The 10,000-nt window shown below is 50.1% G+C and overlaps 1 protein-coding gene across 8 annotated transcripts in view; it reads right to left on the bottom strand.

The window, feature by feature from the left end:
- The window catches only part of MTA1-like (metastasis associated 1-like), a 105,916-nt gene that overhangs the window by 36,125 nt on the left and 59,791 nt on the right, over positions 1–10,000 (bottom strand). The gene's annotated exons all lie outside the window — the stretch shown is intronic.

Here is a 10,000-nt window from a genome sequence, read left to right as displayed (position 1 = left end):
TAATGGTACTAATCCAATTTCAATAAAAATGTACTAGAAATAATACTGGTATATAATAACAATGCCTAAAAAAAATAGGAAAAAGAAAGAAAATCAGAGAACCTAGCATGAAATATACAGAAATCTTGTCATAATAAGCGTAAGAAGCAAAACGATCAAAACGGATTAATGATAACAAAATTGAGAGTGCTGTTTTTCTTGTATGCACAAGTCCCCCCCCTCTACTTCTCCCTAACTCCCCCTCTCTTCCTCCTCTTTCACTAAGATGAGTTGGGAAACTGAAGTGGGAGAGAGGGGGAGGTAAGGATAAAAAGGGGAGAAAGAAAGGGGGAGGGGATGAGCTGCCTCACCTTTACTCTGCACAAATATGCAAGCTTACCTCTGATGCCTTCTATTTTTAGCAAAAGCATTTCTAAGTCATGGCAAAGATCCCCTGAAGAGAATATGGGGAGGGGGAGAGAGAGGGAGAGAGAGGGAGAGAGAGGGAGAGAGGGAGAGAGGGAGAGAGAGAGAGAGAGAGAGAGAGAGAGAGAGAGAGAGAGAGAGAGAGAGAGAGAGAGAGAGAGAGAGAGAGAGAGAGAGAGAGAGAGAGAGAGAGAGAGAGAGAGAGAGAGAGAGAGAGAGAGAGAGAGAGAGAGAGAGAGAGAGAGAGAGAGAGAGAGAGAGAGAGAGAGAGAGAGAGAGAGAGAAGAGGATATAATGAGGCAAAAGGAAGGAAGAAGACCAGGAGGTAGAGACAGAGTGGGAGGGGGCTGGGAAAGAGAGAGAGAGAAAGAGATAGAGAGAGAGAGATAATAGCAGATAATGATATGTAAACTTCCTGCAAGAATCATGACAGGACTCTTTATTTCTTTGTGTATTACACTCCCTTCATCCGAACTCTAATATTTTTTTCAATTTATTCCCATTTGTCTTGAATACCAATTTCTATTTTTCCCTCCATAAGTATTTTACTGAATACCATGTATTCAAGCATGGGCTATTCTATTCTCATCATGTAATTAATTTCTAATTTAAATTACCTTTTTCTTTTTTTCTCAAAATATTAAGAAACAGTAAGAAAACTAAATTTCTCAAAAAAGAAAAGAAAAAAAAGGAAGGAAAAAAGAAAGAAAGAAAGATAGAAAGAAAGTAAGAAAAGAAAAAGAAAGAAAGAAAAAAGGCAGAACTTAAGGAATACTTTTCATTCTTGGAAAAAAGTCAATCTTTATTCTTGGATGAGAATGAGGGAGGAGGGAGATGGAGACTGAGCATGGAAGGGGGAGGCAGGAGGTGGAGGAAGAGGAGGATGGGTAGTGGTGGTGGTGTGGTGGTGATATGAAGGTGCAGTGGTGGTATGAAGGTGCAGTGGTGGTATGGAGGTGGTGGTGTGGTGTGGTGGTGGTATGGAGGTGGTGGTGGTGGTGGTGTGGTGGTAGTGCTGTGGTGTGGTGTGGTGGTGGTGATGTGGTAGTGGTGTGGTGGTAGTGCTGTGGTGTGGTGTGGTGTGGTGTGGTGGTAGTGCTGTGGTGTGGTGTGGTGGAAAAGAAAAAGAGGAGAGGGCAGGTATAGAGGGCAAGAGAGTAGGGAAGAATAGGAGAGGATAAGAGCAGCAGGTGAGATGAGAGGCAGTAAATTCTGGTGTTGTACACTGAAAAGCAAGACGAAAAAGGCGAGGAAAGGCTGAAAGAGGGTGGAAAAAGGCACTTTTCCAGATTACTTCTGCTATGTAGAAGCCTTTCCACTTGGTACATACATACAGTTTACAAATAAGCCTAGACACGCACTTGAATTCCAGCACTCACAACATAAAATTCTGAATCATACACTCAAATCTTGGTGCATGACTTCACAAAGGATAGACAGGTTGTCAGGCATGCAAATAAAAAAGCATTCACACAAATAAAATAAAAATGCAAATAAATAAACACACACGATGGCAACGTCCAAGCCATCTTCCAGCCCGTGACGTAACCGCGTCGCCTGAGCGCCGGTGCTCGCGGCTGGCGTACGGAAGAGTAAGATAGCGCGCCGGCGTGAAGGGGCGAACATGCACTGTTACGTGCAAGTGTGCAACTTACGACGGATAATAGGGAAATAGAAACTTCAAAATGCATTATCTCGAAAGGCTAGAAGGGAGAATTAGAATTAACGATTTGCCAATAGTAACGGTATCGGTATAACTATTCCATTTCACTTGTTACGCGATTCAAAACCTTTTGTGACTGAAATCAACTCTCCATTGCATTCGAAAGCTAACATTTGTATTTTGTACGAGAAATTTATATAGCCTTCATTAGTTGTCATATACTATTTATATTTATGTGTATGCGTGCGTGCGTGCGTAATGTATCGACTCGCCATCGGTTGAAAAGTGGGTATCGGCGCTGGGCCACTCCTCCAATCGCAGTACAACTGGTAAACCTGTTCGCCCTCACTAGTTATGATTCTGTCTCTGTCATTGCCATCGTCATTCATTTACTCATTCACTCTCTCATGTAATGACCGGGCCCCAGCACGTCCCGCGCGTCCGAGAGGTATCAAGGTAAAGACGCGTGCCGTCGGCGAGCAGGAACGTTCCTGTACGATCTTTAAGTCAATGGCCATAAATCGGTATTTGGTATGATGACTAGACTCCTACCATTCTTCCTTCTTTCTTTCTTTCTTTCTTTCTTTCTTTCTCTCTCTCTCTCTCTTTTCCCTCCCTCCATCCCTCCTTCTCTCATTCTCTCTCTCTTCCTTCCTCCCTCTCTCTCTCTCTCTCTCTCTTTCTCTCCCTCCCTACATCCCTCCTTCTCTCTCTCTCTCTCTCTCTCTCCTTCCTCCATCCCTCCTCTCGCTCTCTCCTTTCCTCCCTCCTCCCTCCTCTCTCTCTCTCTCCCTTCCTTCCTCCCTCTCTCTCCCTTCCTTCCTCCCTCTCTCTCCCTTCCTTCCTCCCTCTCTCTCCCTTCCTTCCTCCCTCTCTCTTTCTCCCTTCCTCCCCCCCCTCTCTCTCCCTTCCTCCCTCTCCCCACCCCTGATATTCCAAAAACAAGAAGCTACCTCGCCCTCTATGTTATGAAGTCAAAGCGGCGGGGAGGGAGGAGCAGGGGAGGGAAGACTGGGAGTTTGCACGTTGATACGAGCGCCTGGAGCGAAGCCCATCCGTCAATCCGGGCATCAGGGACAGGCACAAAGCAAGACACGCGGACAGACGGAAAGGAAAAGCGGCAAAGGAAGTCAGACCGATGCAAGCACATGCAAGCAGTGAGGCTAGAAGGGGTCGCGGACTAGGAGTATGCAGGTCGGTCGGTCGGTCGGTCGCTAGGCAAACAGGCAGGCAGGCAGGCAGGCAGTTAGGGGGGAGTGGAAAGACGGCTGAGTAGATAGGAGGGTGTCCGTGGACCGGGACTGGAATGACCGTTTCTACGGCAACGGATCGGCAAAGTTTGGCGGGGCGTGAGGGGGACAGAGCATCACCTACCTCCCTACCTAATTTCCTCAGTCCCTCTCACTCTTCCCGCAACACCATTACCCTCACCCCACCATCCCTTTCTCTCTCCCACAGGACTCCTTGCTCCAACTACGGATCCATCCTTTTTTTCTCTCCGTCTTCCCTTTATTTCCTTTTCTTCGTACCTAACAGATAGCCGTGCATTTCTTGATTCGCCTAAGGAAGAATAAAACGGAATAGAAAAGGCGAGAAGGGAGATTGGCGGTATTTGGAAAACAATTTACGTCGGAGCCAGAAATAAGAATCATCAGGAAAAAACAAGGGGGGGGGGGGGCGTGGCAAAGAGCAACAACCCGAAAAGAGAAAAAGCGCGGCGGGTGGGCGAGAGGGAGCCGCTACAGGGCGAGTGGCGAAATACAAGAGGCTAGAACGATCAGCAGCACCAGCAGAAGCTTGCACACTGGGGGTGGGGAAGGTGGGGAAGGTAGGGTAGGGTAGGGTAGGAGAGAGGAGAGGAGAGGGGAGGGGAGAGAAGGGGAGGGGGGGGGGCGTGCGCGCGAGCAGGAGGACGCCCGTGTTAGAGGCAGCGGGCCATCCTGGCATCACGCGACCCTCCACTCAATAACACACACGCCACAAAAACTGCCTTCTCGGTCATACTCGCACACAATCAGCCTCCTTCCCTCACTCGCTCCTACAGGCCTGGTCCCGTCCTCACGCCAGGAGACAACGTCGCTCGGCCAGTCGAACCTGGCTTTCGCTCTTTCTTATCTTGTCTGCATGTTCTCCATAATCCTCTTCTTTCTGATGTCGGTCTCACTGCTATATATAAATCTATTACAGGGGAAGCAGGAACACACATCGTGGAGCAGCTACACTTGTAGCTTTATAGGCATACCTGTACATACATCCAGCAATGCGATCACCACACCATACACACACATTTAATTAGTTCATCTACCTATCTATCCACACACAAAAGTTTCAATCACAACCGCATGCACGCAGACTAGGGCCGTGCGCCGGCCGACCAGGCAGCCTCCGTCCCGGCCGCAGCGCCTCAGCGGGCCAGCCAGCTCGCAAGAGGCAGCAGGTGAAGGCGCTCTCTCGCGCCGTGCACGGACTGAGCCGAGTAATCACATTAATGTCCATTTAGGCAAAATACACTTTCCGTTTAATCAATAATACCAGCATGGTGGTACAGCTAGCCGGATCTCAGCATACATGGTGGGCGGGCCACTCTTCTCCCTCCTCTTTCCCACTTGCTAATTCCCTTCTCCTTTCGCCTTCCCACCTTCTATATAGTCATTTTCAAAAATCACACTTGCCACCATCGTCCTCCTTCGTCTTCAGTTTCCCTCCGCTCTTCTAGTTCCTTTCCTTGTTCATCCTCCTCGTCCTTCCTTGCCGCTGGGTTGGGTCACCGTCGTCAACTTCGACGGAACCCTGTCCTCTCCCTGGCCTTCCTTTTCTTTTATTCCAATTTACTTTTGTTTGTACCTTCATTGCCTACTGTCTCGCTTCTTTCTATCCTTGTCTACACCTTTTTATATTCACCAACGATTTCTCATTGATTTTTTTTTTGCTTTACCTTTCCATCTTTCGTTCGCTCAATCAGCGTGAGGCTGGGCTTACAATTCAGATCATGGAGCAAAGGAGAAATTTGAGGGAGGAAGGGGAGACGAAGAAACAAAAGGAAAGAGAAATATTAGGAGGAGGTAGACACAGGGTGGAAGGAGGGTGGGGGGACCTGTGTGTGTGTTAGAGAGAGAGAGAGAGAGAGAGAGAGAGAGAGAGAGAGAGAGAGAGAGAGAGAGAGAGAGAGAGAGAGAGAGAGAGAGAGAGAGAGAGAGAGAGAGAGAGAGAGAGAGAGAAATAGATGCACAAGAAAATAGGGAGAGAGAAAAAGAGTGGGTGAGGAGTGGGTGGAGGAGGGAGGAGGCAACTGAGGAATGTGTAGGAGGGTCAGAGGGCGGCCGGAGTCAATACTAATGAACACCTGGGGCAGAGGAGCAGGAACGAAAGCGTTGCCATAAAGCTTCCCAAGACTAGTCATCCTTGCAAGCAACCGACCAACCAACCACCCGATCAACCATACAGGCAGCCAACTGCCCTTCATCCTCACCTCATCCTTCAGACGATCACACACTCATCCTCCCAGACCAACCAAGGAGCGGGAGGTGGGGAGGGTAGCAGAAAAGGGGGGCGGTGGAAGAGAGGGGGAGGAAAGGTGAAGGAGAGGAAGGGGAAGGCGGGCAGGCTGTGCAGGCTGCGGGAAGGCTCTACAAAAGCCCTCCGGAAGACATCAATTATCTGAGATTCATTCAGATCTTCGTCACGATCCTCTTGCAATAATGACATCCACGTACACAATGCTGCATGTGAACGGACGGACCAAACTGAGACAGACACAGATATACAGACAGAATGAGAGAATTAATCAGGGCAATGAGGATGAATAAAGAAGCAGGTGATAATGCGAACGAGTGAATCAGTGACTTTGGTGGGCGAGCGCGCGCACGCACCCTTTCCGCTTCCAAGACAATATCCCAATAATGAATGCAACATTCTCTGCAGATTTTCACTTCCTCCAACTCTGCCTCGTCTCCCAGCACATTTTGTTCCTGCAACTCTAGGCCATGTCGATTTCTACACCGTTCACTCTCTCCGGTTTGCCTTACTCCTCGTTTATTGGAGTGTCTATCTGTACAAATGTCCGTCTCAAAAGCACAAAATTTAGAACGGAAAAGTGAAAGATATATAGAAACAGAAATGTAAAGAGTCAATCACTGAGGAAAAAGTGAGAGGAAAAGAAAGAGGAAAAGTTGCAATAATCGCGAGCAGAAAAGGGAGAAAGCAGCACAAATCTATCGCAGCGAAGTGCAGACGGCGGGCGTTCCGTTCATCATCTCCATTCACTACGACACACGAAAAGAAGAACAAAATATGACAATCCTTCTCCAAAGTACCAAGTGTCTCGTAGCTTCTCGTACACCCCCTCTTCCTCCACCTGAATTCTCTCTCTTCCATCTACATTCCCTCTTCCTTTCCCCCGCATCTTCTGCTCCCTTCTTTCTTCAATATCTCACTTCGCCTTCCCCCCCTCTCTAGCATCCACATTCCCACCCACCAACCCTCCCTCGCCCCTTCCTCCCTTCCTTCCTTCCTCGCGATAGGATGTGTGCATTGAGGAATATGAGGACATGAGCCGAGAGTGCAAGTGGGTGGATGCCTGGGTGAATGGGTTCCTGGATGACGGGCCGAATTGAGAGAGAGAGAGAGAGAGAGAGAGAGAGAGAGAGAGAGAGAGAGAGAGAGAGAGAGAGAGAGAGAGAGAGAGAGAGAGAGAGAGAGAGAGAGAGAGAGAGGGGGGGGGGGCAAAGGGGAATCAGATTAATACTAAAAGCTAGAAAAACACACGCAAAACATATGGACAACAAATCAAGAATCGCGCTCTCTCAAGCCCCCATTAGACATCCACCTTCCCCTTTCGCCTGTGCCTTGTCCTCCTCCTCCTCCTCTTTCTTCTCCTACTACTACTACTCCTCCTCCTCGCCACCATCCCCTGGCAAGATTCTCACAAGGGGACCGGGAAGAGGATCGCGGCGAACCGACTCCCGTCCAGTCAGTCAGTCACCCTCGGCCAGGTCCCTCTGCTGCCTCTCTTCCTCCCGCGGGACCGAGAGACGTGCCTCGCCCATTTCTTCCGCGGAAGACACCAGGCCCCATACTGGGAGGGGAGGGAAGGGACGGGAAGGAGAGGGATGCGCCGAAGACAAAGCCTCTGAGGGATCCACGGCGCCCCCACCCTCCTCCACCAGCACATCCGGATTTCCACCCTCGTCTCCCTAATATCACTGCCTTCGGTGCCGGTATTTGGCGCTGGTATGTTTGTAATACAAAGACTAAATCTCTCTCAAAAATACGATCACACAGACGCAAACAGCGCGCGCTCGTGCTAACAACACACATACACACAAGGGAAGAGGAAGAGGAAGAGAAAGAGAGAAAGAGAGAAAGAGAGAAAGAGAGAAAGAGAGAAAGAGAGAAAGAGAGAGAGAGAGAGAGAGAGAGAGAGAGAGAGAGAGAGAGAGAGAGAGAGAGAGAGAGAGAGAGAGAGAGAGAGAGAGGGGGGGGGGGGCACTGCCACCTGAAAGCCATCTCTCCCGCCCTAAAAGGTCTAGGCCTATCAGTATTCTCCGAACTTCTCGAGACCATTTGCGATAGCAATTATAAGGGGAAGTGAAGGGGAAAGGAGAGAGTCAAGGGCGCGTCAGCCAAGGGAGGAAGAAAGGCAGAGGCGAGAAAAACGAACAGGGATACGTGAGTGAGGATAAGGTAGACAGAAATAAAGGGAGAAAAGGAAGGAAGGCATAAGGCTACGATAGAAGCAAATAAAGTAAAAAGAGAAAAAAGAGGGATCACATGGACAAGAACCACGGGAGAACTAAGGAAGAGAGGCAGAAAGGAAGGAAGGAAGGAAGGAAGGGGTCCTGCCCCATGAGTGAGCGGCAGAAAGGACATCAGCGGCAGGTCAGCGCAGGAGAAAGGGGCAAAGGCAGGGAAAGAGAAGTGAAGAAAAATTAAATAAATTCAGAGAGTAGAGGGAAAAGGGAAACGAACGGAAGGAAGGAAGGAAGGACGGAAGGAAGGGAAGAAAGAAGAAAGGAAGGAGGAGGAGGAGGAGGAGGGCAGTGATGGGTCGGGCAATCGGCGCCACAGATCGATACACAAGACGGTTAACGTGTCGCCGCGACCTGAGTATGTCGGACTCTCCTCTCTCCGGGGGTTAAAATGGGTAAGGAGGGAGGTGTGTGTGTGTGTGGGGGGGGGGGGGGGCCTCAACCGACAACCCAACATCACCCCACTCCCTCCTACTCCTTATCCTCTCCTCCCACCATCGCGATCTCCCTCAAAACACGTGGTTCCCTCCTTCTTTCCCTCCAGTTTTAACACCTCCACGCCTTCGAAATCCCCCCTTTTTCCCTTGACCTTCCCTGACCTAATCCGCCTTGCGCTGCCGTTCCGACTCACTCGTTTATTGTGGCCCTCCTTCGCTGTCCCCTTCGTCCCCTTCCTTCTGCGAAGTCTACACTCCTCCTCTTTCTCCATTATTGTCTTCTTATCCTCTTTTTCCTTCCATCCTTGCTGTCCCCTTGTCGTCTTTCTTGCTCCTTCGTTGCTCCCCTCCATTCACCCTTCTCTCCTATTGCCTGTTTGCTTCTTAAAACACCGTTTCCTCCCGAAAGATTCTTGAAAGTCTCAGCTTTTCTCTTCGCGAAGGTTAAGCTCCCCAACTTACTAATTATATAAAAAAAATCTATCACAAAGGAAACAGATAATCGTGATCACAAAGCGGAGAGAATTAACAGATAAAGGGAAAAAAGAAAAGGCGACAGAGAGGAGGGGCAAACAAGGGACACTAAATCACGTCCCCCAGAACGAAGGCGGCGGCCATGGCTTTGCGGGCCAGCATACGGAGAGCGCCTACGTTTGCAGGTAGGTGCGTGCGTGAGGAGATAATGAGCGAGACTGGGAATAAGAGAATTGGGAAATTAGAAAATGGGAGAAGGAATGAGAGATGGAGCGTAAGTAAAAAAAATGGACATAGAAGCGAGCCCCTTAATCCCGAGGGCAGCAGGTGAATCAGCAGGTGACGAGGGCCGGCAGCTGGGCAGTGACGGGGTGACGCGAGGCGGCGGCCAGTACCGCATAAGCGAGTGTGCGGGTGAGGAGGGCCAAGAGGGACAAGGGGGGGGGGGGGAGTGCAACAGCGGCATCCTCCCAAGACGGGCGTGTTATTGATCCGCATTACGCTGAGAGCAACTCTTTCTCCGCGGCCCGTTACACACTGTCAAAACCTTAATTATTCAAGACCCTGCGGAGGCACAGTGCCTGCCTCGCCGGCCGTCCCAGCAGGAGCAGCAGCAGCATCGTGTCGCCCCCGCGGTCCAGGGCATCAGGGGCCACGGAAGGAACCTTCTTCCTTCCCCCTCCCCCTCTCCGCTGCCACCCCTGGAAGAGAGGCACAGTGCCTTCCGCTGACCGTGAGGTGAGAGGCCTGTGCCTGCTGGATGCCTCTAGGGGGTAGGTGGGAGGGGGAGGGGATGGCAAAAATGCGTCCCCGCCATCGCCTTCTGCTCACGCTATTTTGTCCACCGCATAACAACACAGCCTCCATGACAACAAGACAATTAAATGCACGTATACACACATATGTATGTGTGTGTGCGTGTGTGCGTGTGTGCGTGCGTGCGTGCGTGTGTGTGTAGGAGCGCGGGCTAACAGGAAAAAAGAAAGAAAGAAAGAAAAAAAAAAAAAAAAAAAAAAAAAAAACGGAGATTCGACAGCTTATTCAACTCTACATATTTCTAGGCTGACAGACAAATGTGAGTGATGGCGCAGCTGTTGGACAGGTGTTGGGCAGACGCTTGAGTGGGAGGGGGGGGGCAAAGGGATTAGGGGTAGAGGAGGGGAGGGAGAGAGGTAGATGGAAGGAAAAACATTCATGCAGTGGAAAGGGGGTGGAGCGAGAGAGGGGGAGAGGGAGAAGGGAGGGGGGTGGGGGGCGCATGCAGATGGCGGTGG

Source organism: Penaeus vannamei, chromosome 19 (genome assembly GCF_042767895.1).
Source record: "Penaeus vannamei isolate JL-2024 chromosome 19, ASM4276789v1, whole genome shotgun sequence".
Classification (NCBI taxonomy): domain Eukaryota; kingdom Metazoa; phylum Arthropoda; class Malacostraca; order Decapoda; family Penaeidae; genus Penaeus; species Penaeus vannamei.
Note: the sequence above shows the minus strand (reverse complement) of the source record. Positions and strands in the feature narration are given on the sequence as shown.